The sequence below is a fragment of the Hyla sarda genome, chromosome 8 (assembly GCF_029499605.1).
Source record: "Hyla sarda isolate aHylSar1 chromosome 8, aHylSar1.hap1, whole genome shotgun sequence".
Lineage (NCBI taxonomy): Eukaryota > Metazoa > Chordata > Amphibia > Anura > Hylidae > Hyla > Hyla sarda.
The window spans coordinates 124,345,030-124,365,313 of NC_079196.1; the positions used below are offsets into that span (position 1 = coordinate 124,345,030).

The 20,284-nt window shown below is 48.2% G+C and overlaps 2 protein-coding genes across 11 annotated transcripts in view; one reads left to right on the forward strand and one right to left on the reverse strand.

The window, feature by feature from the left end:
• Positions 1-6,782, reverse strand: part of LOC130284639 (uncharacterized) — a 271,577-nt gene extending 264,795 nt beyond the window's left edge. The window contains exons 1-2 of one of the 2 annotated variants that reach the window (XM_056535181.1): positions 6,540-6,782; positions 5,943-6,026 (exon numbers count right to left, since the gene is read on the reverse strand). The gene's annotated coding sequence lies outside the window, so the exon portion shown is untranslated. Of the gene's footprint in view, positions 1-5,942; positions 6,237-6,539 lie in introns of those variants that run through there. The other variant, XM_056535184.1, reaches the window with a different exon arrangement.
• GULP1 (GULP PTB domain containing engulfment adaptor 1) overlaps positions 1-20,284 on the forward strand; it is a 1,103,506-nt gene that overhangs the window by 235,182 nt on the left and 848,040 nt on the right. The window contains exon 1 of one of the 9 annotated variants that reach the window (XM_056535171.1): positions 8,016-8,036. The exons of the other annotated variants lie outside the window; for them this stretch is intronic. The gene's annotated coding sequence lies outside the window, so the exon portion shown is untranslated. Of the gene's footprint in view, positions 1-8,015; positions 8,037-20,284 lie in introns of those variants that run through there. 9 annotated transcript variants of the gene reach the window in all.

Sequence of the window (20,284 nt, forward strand, 5' to 3'; positions counted from 1 at the left end):
GGGGTCATTTATCGGGTATTTCTAACCAGAAGATCCTTCAAATCCACTTCAAACCTGAACTGGTCTCTGAAAAATTCCGATTTTGAAAATTTTGCGAAAAATTTTAAAATTGCTGCTGAACTTTGAAGCCCCCTGATGTCTTCCAAAAGTAAAAACTCATCAATTTTATGATGCAAACATAAAGTAGATATATTGTATATGTGAATCAATACATAATTTATTTGGAATATCCATATTCCTTATAAGTAGAGAGCTTCAAAGTTAGAAAAATGCAAAATTTTCAAATTTTTCATGAAATTTTCAAATTTTTCACCTAGAAAGGATGCAAGTATCGCTGAAAATTTACCACTAACATAAAGTAGAATATGTCACGAAAAAACAATCTCGGAATCAAATTTATAAGTAAAAGCATTCCAGAGTTATTAATGCTTAACCCCTTAAGGACACATGACGTACTGGAACGTCATGTGTCCACTCCCGATCTATAACGCGGGGCCACGGCGTGGCCCCGCGTCATAGCGGGTCGGGCCCGGCCTCTAACAACGGCCGGGACCCGTGGCTAATAGCGCGCGGCATTGATCGCTGTGCCGCGCGCTATTAACCCTTTAGACGCGGCGTTCAAAGTTGAACGCCGCGTCTAAAGTGAAACCGAAAGCATCCCGGCTAGCTCAGTGGGCTGTTCGGGATAGCCGCGGTGAAATCGCGGCATCCCGAACAGCTGACAGGACAGCGGGAGGGCCCCTACCTGCCTCCTCGCTGTCCGATCGCCGAATGACTGCTCAGTGCCTGAGATCCAGGCATGAGCAGTCATCCGGCAGAATCGTTGATCACTGGTTTCTTATGAGAAACCAGTGATCAACATAGAAGATCAGTGTGTGCAGTGTTATAGGTCCCTATGGGACCTATAACACTGCAAAAAAAAAAGTGAAAAAAAAAAGTGAATAAAGATCATTTAACTCCTCCCCTATTAAAAGTTTGAATCACCCCCCTTTTCCAATAAAAAAAAAAACACAGTGTAAATAAAAATAAAAATAAACATATGTGGTATCATCGCGTGCGGAAATGTCTGAATTATAAAAATATATCATTAATTAAACCGCTCGGTCAATGGCGTGCGCGCAAAAAAATTCCAAAGTCCAAAATAGTGCATTTTTGGTCACTTTTTATATCATTTAAAAATGAATAAAAAGTGATCAATAAGTCCTATCAATGCAAAAATGGTACCGTTAAAAACTTCAGATCACGGCGCAAAAAATGAGCCCTCATGCCGCCCCATACACGGAAAAATAAAAAAGTTATAGGGGTCAGAAGATGACAATTTTAAACGTATTAATTTTCCTGCATGTAGTTATGATTTTTTCCAGAAGTCCGACAAAATCAAACCTATATAAGTAGGGTATCATTTTAATCGTATGGACCTACAGAATACATATCAGGTGTCATTTTTACCGAAAAATGTACTACGTAGAAACGGAAGCCCCCAAAAGTTACAAAACAGCGTTTTTTTTTTCAATTTTGTCGCACAATGATTTTTTTTCCCGCTTCACCATAGATTTTTGGGCAAAATGACTGACGTCATTACAAAGTAGAATTGGTGGCGCAAAAAATAAGCCATCATATGGATTTTTAGGTGTAAATTTGAAAGAGTTATGATTTTTTAAAGGCAAGGAGCAAAAAACGAAAATGCAAAAACGGAAAAACCTCCGGTCCTTAAGGGGTTAAAGTGACAGTGGTCAGATTTGCAAAAAATGCTCCCGTCCTTAGGGTCATAATGGGCTCTGTCCCCAATTTTTTTTACACTGTTTTATTTTTTTTATGGAGAAAGGGGGGTGATTCAAACTTTTATGAGGGAAGGGGTTAAATGACCTTTATTAACAGTTTTTTTTTACATTTTTTTTGCAGTGTCATAGGTCCCATAGGGACCTATAACACTGCACACACTGATCTCCTATGCTGATCACTGGCGTGTATTAACCCGCCTGTGATCAGCATTATCGGCGCTTGACTGCTCCTGCCTGGATCTCAGGCACGGAGCAGTCATTCGCCGATCGGACACTGAGGAGGCAGGTAAGGGCCCTCCCGGTGTCCGGTCAGCTGTTCGGGACGCTGCTATTTCACCGCGGCGGTCCCGAACAGCCCGACTGAGCAGCCGGGTCACTTTCAGTTTCACTTTAGAAGCGGCGGTCAGCTTTGACCGCCGCTTCTAAAGGGTTAATACCGCACATCGCCGCGATCGGCGATGTGTGGTATTAGCCGCGGGTCCCGACCGTTGATGAGCGCCGGGACCAACGCGATATGATTTCACCGCTTCATTTCGTGGAAGCCGGCGCAGGACGGAAATATACGTCCTGCGTCGTTAAGGGGTTAAACCGCGGTAGTCAATGCATGGTCGTAAGGATCCATCCTTTTTAGAGACAAAAAAGAAGCCCGCTCCAGCAGGGGATGAGGACTTCCGAATAAAACCTCTCTTTAGGTTCTCCTAGATATACTCGGACATGGCTTGAGTCTCTGGAGCAGACAGAGGGTAGATCCTGCCCCGGGGCGGAGTGGTACCAGGAAGGAGGTCAATGGGACAATCATAAGGCCTATGAGGAGGTAAGATCTCTGCTTGCTTTTTGCAGAAAACATCAGAAAAGTCCTGGTAGACCTTGGGAAGGCCCGGTATAGGTGGAGCCACAGGGGTTTGACCAGTGGAAGCAGATGTGAGGCATCGTTTGAGACAAGAAGGACCCCAACTTTTGATCTCCCCGGTGGTCCAGTCAAGGGTAGGAGCATGACGTTGGAGCCAAGGCAGGCCGAGAAGAACTTCAGAGGTGCAGTTGGGCAGAACAAAAAATTCAATTTTTCATGATGCAGTCCAATGCTCATAGGTAGGGGTTCTGTGCGGTAGCGCACAGTGCAGTCCAACTTTTCTCCGTTGACAGAAGAAATATAGAGCGGTTTGACGAGACTGGTCACTGGGATGCTGAACCTATTAACAAAAGAGGCCAAAATAAAATTTCCTGCAGAACCAGAGTCTAAGAAGGTCACAGCTGAGAAGGAATTGGCGGAAGGAGAAATCCGCACAGGCACAGTCAGATGTGGAGAAGCAGAATTCACACCAAGAGTCGTCTCACCTTTGTGAGGTAATGGAGTGCGTTTCTCCTGACGCGGAGGGCGGATAGGACAGTCTTTTAGGAAGTGTTCGGTACTAGCACAGTACAGGCACAGATTCTCGTTACGGCGGCGAGTCCTCTCTTGTAAGGTCAGGCGGGACCGATTCACTGATCCACTTGCATAGCCTCCTCGACAGAAGGCACAGAAACAGATTGCAAAGGACTTTGGAAGAGAGGAGCCGGGGAGAGAAATCGCCTAGCGCGAACAAGATCCTTTTCCTTTTCGAAGTTCCTGGCGTCTTTCAGAGAAACGCATGTCGATGCGGGTGGCCAAATGGATAAGTTCAGACAAATTTGCAGGAATTTCTCGTGCGGCCAGGACATCTTTGATGTTACTGGATAAGCCTTTCTTGAAGGTCGCGCAGAGGGCCTCATTGTTCCAGGATAGCTCTGAGGCGAGAGTACGAAACTGGATGGCGTATTCGCCTACGGAAGAACTCCCTTGGACGAGGTTCAGCAAAGCAGTCTCGGCTGAGGAGGCCCGAGCTGGCTCCTCAAAGACACTATGTACTTCAGAGAAGAAGGACTGGACTGTAGCAGTGGCAGGATCGTTGCTGTCCCAGAGCGGTGTGGCCCATGACAAGGCCTTTACCAGACAGGAGACTGACCACGAAAGCCACCTTAGACCGTTCAGTGGGGAATTGGTCCGACATCATCTCCAAGTGCAGGGAACACTGGGACAGGAATCCATGGCACTGTTTAGAGTCCCCATCAAACTTGTCTGGTAGAGACAGGCGGAAGCTGGGAGCAGCCACTCTCTGCGGAGGAGATGCAGGAGCTGGCTGAGGAGATGATTGCTGAAGTTGCGGCAGAAGCTGTTGCAGCATGACGGTCATTTGAGTCAGCTACTGTCCTTGTTGCGCGATCTGTTGGGATTGCTGGGCGACCACCGTGGTTAGGTCAGCGACACTAGGCAGCGGGACCTCAGCAGGATCCATGGCCGGATCTACTGTCAGGATCCGAACTGGTATGCAGCGAGGACACTGATGGTGGATCCTCTGTGTCAGTGGGGTGATGGCGTGCACCGTACCAGGGGAACGGAGTCTAAGGGGTTACTGGTTTTCACCAGAGCCCGCCGCAAAGCGGGATGGACTTGCAGCGGCAGGTAACCCCCAGGTTATTTCACCCGACAGCGACTCAACCCCAGCTGACAGCTGAGACAGGCGCGGTACACAGGGACAAGGCAAGAGCAAGGTCGTACGTAGCAGAAGGTCAGGGCAGGCAGCAAGAGTCGTAGTCAGGGGCAACAGCAGAAGGTCTGGGAACACAGGCTTGGGAACACACTAAACGCTTTCACAGGGCACAAGGCAACAAGATCCGGCAAGGACAGGAAGGGGAAGTGGGTTTTTATATACATGGCACAGGTGCAGGTACTGATTGGGCCAGGCACCAATTAATGGTGCACTGGCCCTTTAAATTTCAGAGAGCTGGCGCGCGCGCGCCCTAGACAGCGGGGCTGCGTGCTCCGGGACTGAAAAGCCAGAGGACGGCGCAGGTGAGGAGACTGGGATGCGAACCGCGGGCGGGCGCGTCCCGCTATGCGGATTGCATCCCCGCCGGTGGCACCAGTGCAGCGCTCCCGGTCAGTGGGTCTGACCGGGGCGCTGCACAGAGACGAACGCCGCGAGCGCTCGGGGGAGGAGCAGGGACCCGGAGCGCTCGGCGTAACACATACATTTTTGTGTGCTAAGAAAATGGTATTCCTAAGTGATTTTATTGTTTTTTGCTTATGTGAGCCAAATTTATCAACCCCCTGTGATAGTATGATAAATATGTCACAAATAGGCAAAACCAAAGCAAAAAAAATGCCTACAGAACTCGCTACCAAAGCAAACAATGATAAATGTCTCCCATTATTTTTCAAAAGTAGTAAAATAGAACAAAGCCAATATAAAAGTTGGGTATCATTGTAATTGTATGGACTTACAGAACAAAGAATACATTACATTTTTACCTAAGAGTGCACTGTGCAGAAACGGAAGCCCCCAAAAGTTGCTAAATTGCTTTTTATTTTCAATTTCTCCCTAGAAATATATTTTTTCATTTTGATGTAAATTTGGTGGTAAAATGAGTGATGCCCTTACAAAGTAAAGTTGGTGGTCCAAAAAACAACCTCTCATATGGGTCTGTAAATAGAAAATTGAAAGCATCAAAAAAAAAAAAAAAACTGCCCGGTCCATAAGAGGTTAATATCTAAGGCTTGCCAACAAAAGTAATTGAATGGAAATATGCAAAGTGAGACCAACTGGGCACTGCCTTTAGCCTCTTGGGCATGAATTTCACCAGAGCTTTACAGGGTGCCACAAGAGTTCTCTTTCACTGCTCCATGACAACATCACAAAACTTTGCCCTTCTGCATGTTCCATTTGAGGATGCCCCACAGATATGTAATATGGTCTAGGCCAGTCCAGCTTCTTTAGCAAGGCAGAGGTCCTTTTAAAGGTGTGTTTGGGGTTGTTATTATGTTGAAATACTGTCCTGCAGCCCAGTCTCAGAGGGGAGGCAATCATGCTCTTCTTCATTATTATGTCACAGTACATGTTGGCATTAGGGTTGCCACCTTTCCCTCAGAAAAATACCGGTCATGGGTGTGGCTATGTGGGGGTGGAGCTACAAAAGGGGAGGGGCCAGATTGCACAGGGGCTGAGGGATCAGGGGTTTAAGAAATGGCATGGGGGATGGGAGGGGGGTTTAAGAAATGGCATAGGGGATTGGAGGGATACAATATATATGCGGGGGGAGTTTTCCTATATCGCACAAAAAAATTTACATTTAGAGAATACCTACCAAAACCCTATTTATGCCAGCGGCGGCGGTAGTGGTGGTGCGCGACAGCAACGCTGGCTCTCTCTGATGACGAGTGACGTCCCCCTGCACAACGTCAGATAAACAGGCTAATCAGACAGTATCACACATGACAGATTTAGATGCACAGGCTCAGCAGACAGTATCACACATAACAGGATTATATACACAGGCTCAGCAGACAGTATCACACATGACAGATTTAGATGCACAGGCTCAGCAGACAGTATCGCACATGACAGATATAGATACACAGGCTCAGCAGATAGTATGCCACATGACAGATTTGGATATACAGGCTCAGCTCACAGTATCACACATGACAGGATTAGATACACAGGCTCAGCAGACAGTATCGCACATGACAGGATTAGATACAGAGCACAGCAGATAGTTTCACACATTAAATCAGTGTTTCCCAACCAGGGTGCCTCCAGCTATTGCAAAACTACAACTCCCAGCATGCCCGGACAGCCAAAGGCTGTCTGGGCATGCTGGGAGTAATAGTTTTGCAACAGCTGGAGGCACCCTGGTTGGGAAACACTGCATTAAATACACAATTTTGCAGAGAGGTCTCACCAGTCTCTTGTCTTCACTTTCTCCTTTCCCCGGGCGGCTCCAGGTTAAGGAATGTCCAGGGGTTGAGGAGGAATGGGGTGGGCAATTATTTATCCCATGGGGCCACATGAGAAACTAAAAATATTGTGGAGGGGCGGGTAGTTTTTCCCCAGATTAGGCAGCATAGTTGTCCCCCAGATCAGGCAGCATAGTTGTCCCCCAGATTAGGAGCATAGTTGTCCCCCAGATTAGGAGCATAGTTGTACCCCAGTTGTCCCCCAGATTAGGAGCATAGTTGTCCCCCAGTTGTCCCCCAGATTAGGCAGCATAGTTGTCCCCCAGATTAGGCAGCATAGTTGTCCCCCAGATTAGGCAGCATAGTTGTCCCCCAGATTAGGCAGCATAGTTGTCCCCCAGATTAGGCAGCATAGTTGTCCCCCAGATTAGGCAGCATAGTTGTCCCCCAGATTAGGCAGTTTACCCCCCCCCTACACACACACACACACACACACATATATACACAGACACATAGAGACACAGACACATATATACACACAGACACATATATACACACAGACACATATATACGCACAGACACATATATACACACAGACACATACATACACACACACATATACACAGACACTCACCGCCCTGTGCAGCAGAGGGAGACAGGATACATGGCCTCTCCTTCTCTCCCCTCCCTGCTCTGCCTATGGAGGGTTGTAAGACTGCACGGCAGAGAGAAGGCGGGGGAGGGGGAGAGAGGAGACAGGAGGTCACGCCCCCTCCCCAGCACTGTACAGTCTCTTCCTGTCATCGCACGGAGCTCTCCCTGTCACCGGCTTTTGGTGTCAGACCTGGGCATTGTACGGCCGGTCATGAAAGAAGTGCTCTTCTGGGGATGCTGCTCCGTCCGCCCCTGTCAGTGAATGAAAAATACCGGCCATTGCATGGCCGGTATTTTTCATCCAAACTTACCGGCACAGCCCGGAATGTAGATGAAAATACCGGCTGTGCCGGTAAAATACCGGCAGGGTGGCAACCCTAGTTGGCATTCATTGTTCCCTCAATGAACTGTAGCATCCCAGTGCCAGCAGCACTCTTGCAGACCCAGTTATCCATGTCCTTAATCTGCTTGTCTTCAGCAAACTGTGGGCTTTCTTGTGGGACATGCAGACCAATTTAATGTAGTGTGTGGTGCAGGGGCGGACTGACAGGTCGGGCACTTGGGCAATGCCTGAGGTCTTAGCTGCCAGTACTGTTTTTTTATTTAATCATTTGTATTTTTCAATCTCTCTCCCCCTCCCCTGCATCATGCAGATCCTGGTCGGGCAGTCAATCAGAAGCAGCGATCTCCACACACAACATAATGGCACCCGACTAGGACCTGCTCTAAATCTGCTGCATATGAGGTTAAGGACCTGGGGTGATGTCACAATCATGTGACCTGAGGGGCAGGGCTTAACATCCTGTTCAGCAGAGCAGTTGGGAGAGAAAAGGGAGATAAAAAGCCTGGTGAGTATTGTTGCTGTAGAATACTCTACTGGTGTGGAGTCACTGTATGCAGCAGTGTTTCCCAACTAGGGTGCCTCCAGCTGTTGCAAAACTACAACTCCCAGCATGCTCAGACAGCCAAAGGCTGTCTGGGCATGCTGGGAGTTGTAGTTTTGCAACAGCTGGAACTCTTTTTATTAGAAAAATATAAAACTTTTACAAAACACAAATACAATGCTTAATCAGCTGAAACATAAGCAATGAAAAAGTAACAAATATAAACTCTTTGTTACAGAATAAAAGGACCTACCTAACCGACCAGCCCAGCTTAACTCAACTAACAAATAATGCCTGATACTACTAATTCTTACCTATTATCCACACACACACACACACACATTAATTACCAACAAAACATAAATATAGCTTTCCTTAATTAAGTTTTAACTGAAAACATCCGAATAGGAAACTTATCCCCACATACCATACACAAAATGCATTAAACAAAAATAAATAGGGCTAACTGCCATAAAAATAATAAGGAAATAAATAAAATAATTCCATCTTGGAAATACCATTAATTTTACACACAGACAACAACCAATACTCACAATACATATTATATCATAACGAGAAAAAAAAAATATATATATATATAGAAAAAATTTTTATAATAAAAAGAGGGCTTATTGCCATAACTAAAAGTAATTCCAACTTGGAATTTTTTTTTTTTTTTTTTTTGTAATCTTTTTTTTCCCCCCTTTCTCCTTTCCCTTCTCTTTAAACTATAGTAACACATACATGCATGGATACATTACCATAAGGGGAAAAAAAAAACCACAATAATATCAACTAAAAGCTGGTCCGACTGCCTTTACCCTACAATGAGGTATAACACTATACAAAAATACATAAAACTATTTATACTTATGAAATACATGTAAACAAGAATAAAACCTAAAGAAAAAGAACCTATACTATGAACTCTCCCATCACCCACACCACTCCCACTGGACATGGTCAGAGTCCGTGTATCACAGTGTTTTTTTTTTTTTGTTTTTTTTTTTACTGAAACAGTCATTGTCCATAAACTGACCCAAGTCAGACCCAAAACATCACCCCCTCCCCCCAACAACCCCCACCCAACCTAAAATTAATCCCCCCCCACTATTATTAACTAACTCAACAATGTACTAACTCACTACAACCACAGAAATAATATGAAAAACAAAGTAATACAGTACTACAAACCCCCACCAGGCCCAAGATTGGTTTCCTGCAAGCCCTTTACATTCAAATTACAGAAAACAAAACAAAAAGCTAGAGTGACATGCATAGCCCACCACCAGGAAGAAGGATGGCAATCCTGATAAAACTAAGTTTCAAAATGCTTACCCTATGAACCTTACTTCTAACCCTATCGCTATCCCTTCATAAAACTGACCCTATACTCACCCTAACATCTATATACTGTCCCTAACCAAAATTAAGGTACATCAAAAGAAATACCTCTCCATAGGAGAGAAGCCCTACTGGTACCAAGACTGCCATACTCCAAAGACCTGATCTTCCCAAGGTCACCGGTGATGTTCCTATAGACCTCCACCTCGGAGAGGATTTTCTGTTGGGTCGACACTAAACACCGTGCATTCCACGTGTAGTACCTAACCACTAAGCTAACTAAGAATAAAGTGCCCCGATCTCGGCCACCCAGGTTCCTGAATGCCCCATAAGCCCACTCCGGATAGGAAAGGCCGGCAAGTTGACTCCAGCCGATGGAAGCGCCCACCCTATTGTAAACCCCTATATTAAAGGGACAATGAAGCAGGAAGTGGTCCATGCTTTCCAGCGTGTCCCCGCACTCTTCTCGGGGACATCCCCGGTCATCAGAGTTCCTGTACTTCAGGTTGTCCCTCACATATAGCTTCCCCTGAAAGCAGCGCCAGGCCAAGTCCCAAAACTTCTGGGGGATCCTTTTCATATTTAAAAGATACAACCCCACCCTCAGATCCCGACCTGGGCAGTCCCTGAGCGCCAGAGGCTTCTGGAAGTGGGTCAACAGAACCCGTTTGTCAAGGAACTGCCTTGACTGGGTCCTGATCTCCCACACTCCCAGACCCCACCGGCGTATCGCCTTCAGAGTCGGGGTAGCGTAAGCCGGAAGATATCCATGTGGTGTACGGAGGTCCTTCACTTGCCCTCCTGTCTCCCATTCCTGGAAGAAAGGCCGAAACCATTCCCTGCAGGAGAGTACCCACGGAGGAGCCCTCTCTGACCAGAGGTTTGCAATGTTGGCTTTCAAGAAGGTGTTCGTTAAGAACACCACAGGGTTTACCATAGATAAACCCCCTAGTCTCCTCGTGCGGTACTTAACCTCCCTCTTGACTAGGTTCAACCTGTTCCCCCATAACAGTTGGAAAAACAGGCTGTAGACCCTAGTGTAGTAAGCCTCTGATACATACACTGCCCAGATAGATAAACAAGGGGAGCAGGTACGATTTGATCAGGTGTACCCTTTCCCTGAGGGTCATAGACCAACCCTTCCACTGGTCCACCCTCTGAGTGGCATCCTGGAGCTTAGCATCCCAGTTTTTGGTGGGATAATCATCCTGGCCGAATGTGATGCCCAAAACTTTTGCTGACTCTTGGGGCCCTGGAAGGGTGTCCGGGAGATCAAACGTGGGATCTCCCCCTCCCAGCCAGAGACTCTCACACTTATCCTGGTTGATCTTAGACCCGGATGCCTCCGAGTAGCGGTCCACTTCCGACATCACCACATCGACCTCCTCTCTCGAGGAGACGAAAATGGTGACATCATCAGCGTACGCCACCACTCTCTGGGCGACACCCGGCTCCGCCAGAATCATCCTGACTCCCGCCAATGGTCCGCAACTCACCCTCCTAAGGAAGGGATCGATCGCAAATACATATAAGAGCGGGCTCAAAGGACAACCCTGACGGACTCCGGACCCCACCTCAAAAGAGCGGCCAGACCACCCGTTCACCAGCGGGAAACTCTCTGCCCCTGCATACAAGATCTTAAGCCAATTAACAAAAGTACACGGTAAGCCATATCTCAGGAGGACGGACCAGAGGTAGTCATGGTTCACTCGATCAAATGCTTTGGCCTGATCCAAGGACAGTAAGTACCCCTTCCAGAGACCCGCACTACTCCACTCCACTGCCTCCCTGACACTGAGGACAGCACTTAAGGTACTTCGGCCTGGAACAGAGCAGTGCTGAGCCCCCGAAAGGAGCCGGGGTGCAAACTTCACCAGCCGATTAAACAGTATCTTGGCCAGAAGCTTCCTGTCTGTATTGAGAAGAGCTATGGGCCTCCAATTCTCAATACGGCTGGGATCTTTACCCTTTGACAGAAGAATCAGGGCTGACCTCCTCATTAACTTTGGTAGAGTGCCCGAGGAGAGACACTCATTGAATACCTCAGTCAAGAGGGGAGCTAAAGACTCCTTAAAGGTCCTGTACCACTCGGATGTTAAGCCATCTGGACCTGGTGACTTCTTGGGGGCAAGCCCCTCGATCGCCAGTCTCACTTCCTCTTCCCTGATTTCTTCTGCCAAAATGCCAAGAGAGGGGTCTACCCCTGGCTCAGGAATGGTTTCAGCCAGGAAAGCCGACATCCCGTCTCGATCTAGATCCTTCCTCCCCAAGAGGTGCGAGTAGAAGGATCTGACGACCTCCAGGATCCCTGATCTGGACCGATTCAGAGATTCCATACTATCAATCAGTCCTGAGACTACTTTACTACTCACTGACATCTTGCAGTTCCTGTAAGGGTCGGGCAAGCGGTACTTCCCGTAATCCCTCTCAAAAACCAAAGATGCGGGCCTATCGTACTGACACCTCATCAGCAAGGACTTCACTCTGGAGATATCCTCTCGGCTACCTCCAGTCGAGATGAGAAGCTCGAGTTTCCTCCTCAGTCCCTGATACAGGCGATACCTGCTCAGGGACCTGAGGCTCGAGAGCTGGCAGAAGAACCCCGCAACCCGCTTCTTGAATATCTCCCACCACTTAGACTTACTACTACAAAAGTCCAGTAAAGGTACCTGACTCTGAAGAAAATCCTCAAAGGACTGTCTTACCTCCGCTTCCTCCAGGAGGGACGAATTCAGCTTCCAATAACCTTTACCCATCCGGGGGGTCTCTGAAACATTCAGGGAAAACAAAATCATATAGTGGTCGGAGAACTCCACCTCAACCACGGACACTGCGGAAGAGACGGCTTCCTCCTTTAAATAAAACCTGTCTATCCTAGACCTGCTGCTACCTCGATGAAAGGTGAAACCCGCGTGGCCTGAGGGGCTCCGGATGTGGGCATCCTCTAGGCGAGCTTCCCTGATTATATTACTAAGGCCCACACAGTCATAAGCCAGCTGATCATTGGAACCTCTCCTATCTTGGGACCTCGTGACATTATTGAAGTCCCCTCCAAAGATCACTTGCCGGCTAGTAAAAAGAAAGGGCTTAATCCTCATAAAGAGATCCTTACGGCCCCACTTTATTTGTGGGGCGTAGATGTTAATGAGCCGGAGCTCTTGTCCCTTCATGAAGACATCTAAGATCAGGCACCTCCCCATTTCAAACTCAATGACCCGTCTGCATTCGACCGGAGCGGTAAAAAGGACCGCCACCCCACTATACAACTCAGCCGCAAGAGACCAGTGGGAGGGCCCGCGCCTCCACTCTCTTCTGGCTTTCACCAGAGAGGCTAGATCTGACAACCTGGTCTCCTGTAAAAAGAAAATGTCGGCTTCAACACGTCCGAGAAAATCAAAGGCTGCGAATCTAGCCGTATCAGACTTTATACTGGCACAATTAATAGATGCCAGCGTCAATGGGGTGCTGCCATCCTGGGTAATTGAGTTAGATGGCCTTACCCATTATTTTTTCTTGCCCTTCTTCTTCACCGCCTCATCCCCTGAAGAAGAAGGAGCATTCTTACTTTCTTTAGATCTCTTTTTTGACTCAGACTGATCCATCTGGCTCCCATCTCCATCTGGCCCTGAGTTAGCCCTGCCCTCCGAGGAAGATGCCTCAACAGGACAGGACCCAGTTCCCCCTGGAGGCTCCAATCCCTCAGGCACCCCATCCTCGCCACCCCCCTCCAATGAGGGGGAGGAGATGGTGACAAGGTACCTGTCCGATAGGTCAATCAGAAGGGGGGCAGGTAAGCTTCCTTTTAGGACCTGGCCTTTAGCACCTGAAATAGAGGACTGAGACTTCCCCCTTTACAACTTTTTTGCCCTTGTCTTTTTTCGGCCTTTCTCTCCCCTCCTCTTCCACACTTTCATAGTGGGAGGAATTAGAAAGATCAGCCTCTTTGCCTTCCTCTTCGCGAATCCTCCTAATCTCCTCATCCAACACATCATCCCCCAGGGTCTCAGCAACATCTGGGCTAGTGACAGGAGCAGGGCCAGGAGCTACCCCCGCCACCTGAGAACTCTCCAGCTCCCTGCTCCTTCTGCGGTTTTCCTCTCGCCTTAGTTTGGCAGGCCCCTTCTTGCTCTTCATTAACCATGTTGCTCCTTCACCCATGCCCGTACCCTCCCCAGCCGGGGCAACCCTAAAGCTCTCCCCAGCTGGAGCGGCCACCACACGGGAAAAGGCGCTGGGTCAACGGCTGAAAGGGTGTCCTAGGACACCACACAGATGACACCGGATCTGCCCACAGGATGCAGCCAAATGACCAGCCCCACCACACAAAGCGCAAACCTGCACAGTGCAGGCTGCGCTAAAATGGGTAGGACTACCACACCTGTGGCAGACTTTAGGCTGCCCCTGGTAGAAGACTTGGATTCTGTCACGTCCGAGGAAGGCTGCCGATGGGATGTGGGCAACTGTGCTCCCTGAACTCCTAAGTTTGACGGAAAACGTCCAGGCCCCAGACCAGATCCCGTGCTCATCAAGATTTTTCTTGGGCATGTCCGTCACATCCCCATAACGACCGAGCCAGGTCATGATGTCGTAGCAAGAGAGCGACTCGTTACGGGTCAAAACGGTCACTCTCTTGGTTTGGTTCTGCCGGGATATCGCTTTTACAGCGAAATCCCGCCAGCCGGGCTCGTTCTTCACCATCTCGTAATTCGACCAGAAAAGTTCAAGACCCTCTGGCCGAACAAAGCTGATGTCGAACTCAGAAGAACCATAGGGGTGAATCAGGGCAAAGATGTCACTCGCCCTGAACTCCATCTGAAGGAGGAGCTCAACCACCCTTGCCCGGGGCGGGCACGCATCTTTACCCCTCCAAATCAGACGGGCCACATTCCTACAGTTACTATCCTGCCCGGGTGTCGGGAGGGACCACATCACCTCCCCATTCTGTTCTCGGAAGGCACCCAGACCATGCCTCTCTATCCAAAAAGACAGGTCAACCGAACCCCTCCCTTCTACCTCAATTGACCTATCACCCTTACGCAGAGCCTCCAGGAGGCGCCGCTGCAAGTGACCCCCAGAACCAGATGGAGACGGGGACCCTCTTGATTCCCCGGCAGCGACGCTGGCATAGCTTCTAGCAGTCACCATCAGGGGGGCAGCCGAACCAGCCCCTACTTCCTCAGTACTCTTTACTGATCCAGTGACATCCCTTTGCCCGCCTCCAGCACTCTTCTCTTGCACACCGCTAGCATCCCTCTCTTGTACACCTCTAGCACCCCTCTCTCGCACACCTCTAGCATCCCTCTCTTGCACACCGCTAGCACCCCTCTCTCGCACACCGCTAGCACCCCTCTCTTGCACACCGCTAGCACCCCTCTCTCGCACACCGCTAGCACCCCTCTCTTGCACACCGCTAGCACCCCTCTCTTGCACACCGCTAGCACCCCTCTCTCGCACACCGCTAGCACCCCTCTCTCGCACACCGCTAGCACCCCTCTCTTGCACACCGCTAGCATCCCTCTCTTGCACACTGCTAGCACCCCTCTCTTGTACTCCTCTAATGCCCCACTCTTGCACACTGCTAACATTTTCATGCAACATACCATCACCAAAATTTTCACTCTCTTTTGCACTCTTCCCTTTCACACTATTATCCTGGCTAAACTTTCCTGAGCTGGCCGGGTTATTTGCGTATGCCACGGGGGTTTGTGCTGCTGGTCCCGCCCCCGATGACCGCTTTTTCGGTTCTGACGATGTTACTTCCAGTTCCAGTGATGACACTTCCTTCAACGCCGATGATGTTCCCAGTGAGAACTGCTTCACACTGGGTGGGAGCTGTCCCTCCGGACGCACCCCCACCCCTCCTACAGCAGCCGACGTGCAGGGATTCCCCACAGCGTCAGTGCAACCTTCAGGAGCCACCTCACCCGACCGCCCGGGCTTTTCTACCAATCCAGACGCATGGACACTCCCCCCCTCACAGAGGAGTACCCTGCTACGCCTAGATCGCTCGGGGGACCGCCCCCCGAGCAGACAGCAACATCACCAAGCTCCGGCACTAGGACACGCCCCCTGCCCACCTGGGGTGGTCCTGCAGCATCGGAGTCGCCCACCTTAAGCCTGTCCTGCCCTTCCCTACCGGCAGGACAGACGGGCTCCTTGGCGTCTGCAGCCATCTTAGAAACCTTATCCACCATGTACCCCCCATGCTGGCCCCGCTTTACAGCAAAAGCGGGGTCGGGCAGACTGGGGGGCACACCAGCCTGAACCACCTTTTCAGATGGCCCAGACTGCTAGAGAGAAGAATAAACAAGTCTGGTGACCTCTCCTTTTTTCCTTTTATTTCTCCTCTTCCTCTTGCCCTTCACCTCAGTATCTGGGCCCAAGTCATTTCCAAATGAGAAGTTCTCAAAATGGGTAGGTGACTCTTGGAGCACAAGTGCCTTCAGCAATCCACCACCAATTAACCCATTGCTGCTGCCGCTGTCGTCACTGCTGTCATCTGACGTTACAGGCAGGGCTACCTGAGCAGGATTTATGTATGAACTCTGGGTTGTGTCCTCCTCCATTTCACCCTCCTCTGCACCACCATCTTGCTTCTTTTTAGCACCTTCCTCAGCACTGTCCTCTCTTTCTCCACCACCATCTTCCTCCACACTGTCCTCCTCAGCACTGTCCTCTTTTTCTCCTCCACCATCCACCTCCACACCGTCCTCCTCTGCACTGCTTTCGCTGTGACTGACCTCCTCCTCTCTTTCTGGGTTCTGCTGGCCTCTGAACTGACTTTCATTGCAGAGTTTTTCTCTGAAGATACCAGCCCCTTCCATGATCTCCATCCTCACCCTTTCTACCTCCTCAACCTCTTTTTTCAGGGTGCGCACTTTAGCCGAATACACTGGCCTTAGATTTTTTGAGGTGTAATCAGCCTGGTAACGGGCAAATTTTAAGTCCTCTCTTAACCCACAAAGCATTTTGCCAAGACGCTCATACTCCGCCATTTTTGCTTGGAGTCGGGACCCAAAAGTGGCCAAAGACTCCCTGGGACCCAATAACCCCCATTGCTGGGGTTCAGAGGTACCTTGCCTCCCCATGTTTCTCCTCAACTCCTCACCTTCATGCAGGCCTTTACCTGCAGCCTTGCTTGTAGCCTTGCGGCTTCCAGATATGGACGGTGGAGTTGGTTCTGCATTTCTGCGGATCCTGGAGGATCTCCGTACCCCATCCTGGGAGTTGGCCATTGCAATGTCACCTCCACCTCCCGCCGGCCTGGTACGGGAGGTGGGGACGTTGGGGTTCATGCAGGGAAGCCCTTCCCCGAAGGCTGCCACAAACCTGGGGGGGGGGAGGGCTGGTGAAAATCCTGCTGCTCTCTGGTTCTCCTGGAGCTGACGATCACACAACCACACCCTGAACAGGAAGTAGTGCAACAGCTGGAGGCACCCTGGTTGGAAAACACTGGTATACAGTATATACACCCATTTACAGGGTGTAATGTAATTATATACAGTGACCCCCACCAGCAGAACAGTGAATGCAGTTCTGGACTAACTCAGGATTAGTAGCAACATCTGTTATACTCTAGGGCTGCACTCACTATTCTGCTGGTGAAGTCATTGTGTACATACATTACATTACTTATCCTGAACTGATCCTGAGTTATATCCTGTATTATACTCCAGAGCTGTACTCACTATTCTGCTGGTGGGCTCACTGTGTACATACATTACATTACTTATCCTGTACTGATCCGGAGTTATATCCTGTATTTAACTCCAGAGCTGTACTCACTATTCTGCTGGTAGAGTCACTATGTACATACACTGACTCACCAAGCCGCTGGGCCCTTTAAAATCTGGGCAGTAGCTGGCTGAGTAGCAGACATGCCTCACGCAGGCACGTCTGCTTAAAAGCAGCAAGACTTCAGTGACCCACCAGAGAGGAGCGCACAGAAGAACTGCCCTACTCCCCTGGGTTTGGGGTCCTTCGTGCTGGCTGCCTGTTAGTTACTTCATATTGTTAGTTCAATACATATTGAAAAAGAGTTCAACCAACACCTGATATAAGATTAACCCCTTAAGGACCAGGCTCATTTTGGCCTTAAGGACCAGAGCGTTTTTTGCACATCTGACCACTGTCACTTTAAACATTAATAACTCTGGAATGCTTTTAGTTATCATTCTGATTTCGAGATTGTTTTTTCGTGACATATTCTACTTTAACATGGTGGTAAATTTTTGTGGTAACTTGCATCCTTTCCTTGTGAAAAATCCAAAAAATTGATGAAAATTTTGCATTTTTCTAACTTTAAAGCTCTCTGCTTGTAAGGAAAATGTATATTACAAATAAAAAAAAATTTTATTCACATATACAATATGTCTACTTTATGATTTCATCATAAAATTGATGAGTTTTTACTTTTGGAAGACACCAGAGGGCTTCAAAGTTCAGCAGCAGTTTTCCAATTTTTCAAAAAATTTTCAAACTCACTATTTTTCATGGACCAGTTCAGGTTTGAAGTGGATTTGAAGGGCCTTCATATTAGAAAAAAACCCACAAATGACCCCATTATAAAAACTGCACCCCCCAAAGTATTCAAAATGACATTCAGTCAGCGATTTAACCCTTTAGGTGTTTCACAGGAATAGAAGCAAAGTGAGGGAGAAAATTCACAATCTTCGTTTTTACACTTGCATGTTCTTGTAGACCCAATTGTAGAATTTTTACAAGGGGTAAAAGGAGAAAATGTATACTTATATTTGTCTATGTAAAGTGTTTGGCGGGCGCAGTATAGGGCTCAGAAGCGAAGGAGCGACAAGGGGATTTTGGAGAGTACGTTTTTCTGAAATGGTTTTTGGGGGGCATGTTGCATTTAAGAAGCCCCTATGGTGCCAGAACAGCAAAAAACCCTCACATGGCATACCATTTTGGAAACTAGACCCCTTGAGGAACGTAACAATGAATAAAGTGAGCCTTAATACCCAACAGGTGTTTCACGACTTTTGCATATGTAAGAAAAAAATTATTTTTTCCACTAAAATGTGTGTTTCCCCCCAAATTTCACATTTTTCCAAGGGTTAATAGCAGGAAATACCCCCCAATATTTGTAACCCCTTCTCTTCTGAGTATGGAGGTACCCCATAAGTTGACCTGAAGTACACTACGGGCGAACTACAATGCTCAGAAGAGAAGGAGTCATATTTGGCTTTTTGAGAGCAAATTTTGCTCGGGGGGGGGGCATGTCGCATTTAGGAAGCCCCTATGGTGCCAGAACAGCAAAAAAAAAAAACACATGGCATATCATTTTGGAAACTAGACCCCTTGAGGAACGTAATAAGGAATAAAGTGAGCCTTAATACCCCACAGGTATTTCACGACTTTTGCATATGTTAAAAAAAAAAAGCAAATTTTGCTCGGGGGGCATCTCGAATTTAGGAAGCCTCTAAGGTGCCAGAACAGCAAAAAAAAAAAAAAATACATGGCATACCATTTTGGAAACTAGACCCCTTGAGGAACGTAACAAGGGGTACAGTGAGCATTTGCCCCCCACTGGTGTCTGACAGATCTTTGGAACAGTGGGCTGTACAAGTTTTAATTTTCACGGACAACTGTTCCAAAGATCCGTCAGACACCTGTGCGGGGAAAATTCTCACTGCACCCCTCATTCCATTCCATGAGGGGTGTAGTTTCCGAAATGGGGTCACATGTGGGGTTATTTTTTTTTTTTTTGCGTTTGTCAGAACTGCTGTAACAATCAGCCATCCCTGTGCAAATCACCTTAAATGTACATGGTGCACTCTCCCTTCTGGGCCTTGTTGTGCTCCCTCAGAGCACTTTGCACCCACATATGGGGTATCTCCGAAGTCGGGAGAAATTGCGTTACAAATTTTAGGGGGCTTTTTTCCTTTTTACCTCTTGTGAAAATGTAAAGTATAGGGCAACATCAGCATGTTAGTGTAAAAAAAAAAAAAATTTTTACACTAACATTCTGGTGTAGACCCCAACATTTCCTTTTCATGAAGGGTTAAAGGAGAAAAAGCAAAAACCTTGTAACGCAATTTCTCCCGAGTACGGAGATACCCCATATGTGTCCCTAAACTGTTGCCCTGAAATACGACAGGGCTCCAAAGTGAGAGAGCGCCATGTGCATTTGAGGCCTAAATTAGGGATTTGCATAGGGGTGGACATAGGGGTATTCTACGCCAGTGATTCCCAAACAGGGTGCCTCCAGCTGTTGCAAAACTCCCAGCATGCGTGGACAGTCAATGGCTATCCGGCAATACTGGGAGTTGCTGTATTTCAACAGCTGGAGGCTCTGCTTTGGAAACAGTGGCGTACCGGACTTTCTTATTTGGGGGGGGGGGGGGGGGTACTGTGTAGGGGCATGTGTATATGTAGTGTTTTTAACTTTTTATTTTATTTTGTGTAGTGTAGTGTTTTTAGGGTATAGTCACACGGGCAAGGGATTACAGCGAGTTTCCCAGCGCAAAATTTGCTGCATCTCAAACTGAAGCCCACTGTAAAACCCTCGCCCATGTGAATGTACCCTGTACATTCACAGGGGGGTGCACCAGCTGTTGCAAAACCACAACTCCCAGCATGCATGGTCTGTTAGTGCATGCTGGAAGTTCCCAACCAGTGTGTCTACAGTTGTTGCAAAACTACAACTCCCAGCATGCCCAGACAGCTGAAGGGCATGCTGGGAGTTGTAGTTCGGCAACATCTGAAGGGCCAGATGTTGCTGAACTAAAACTCCCAGCATGCCTAGACAGTCAGTGCATGCTGGGAGTTGTAGTTTTGCAACAGCTGGAAGAGCACAGATTGGAGACCATTATACAATGTTCTCCAAACTGGGGCCCTCCAGATGTTCCAAA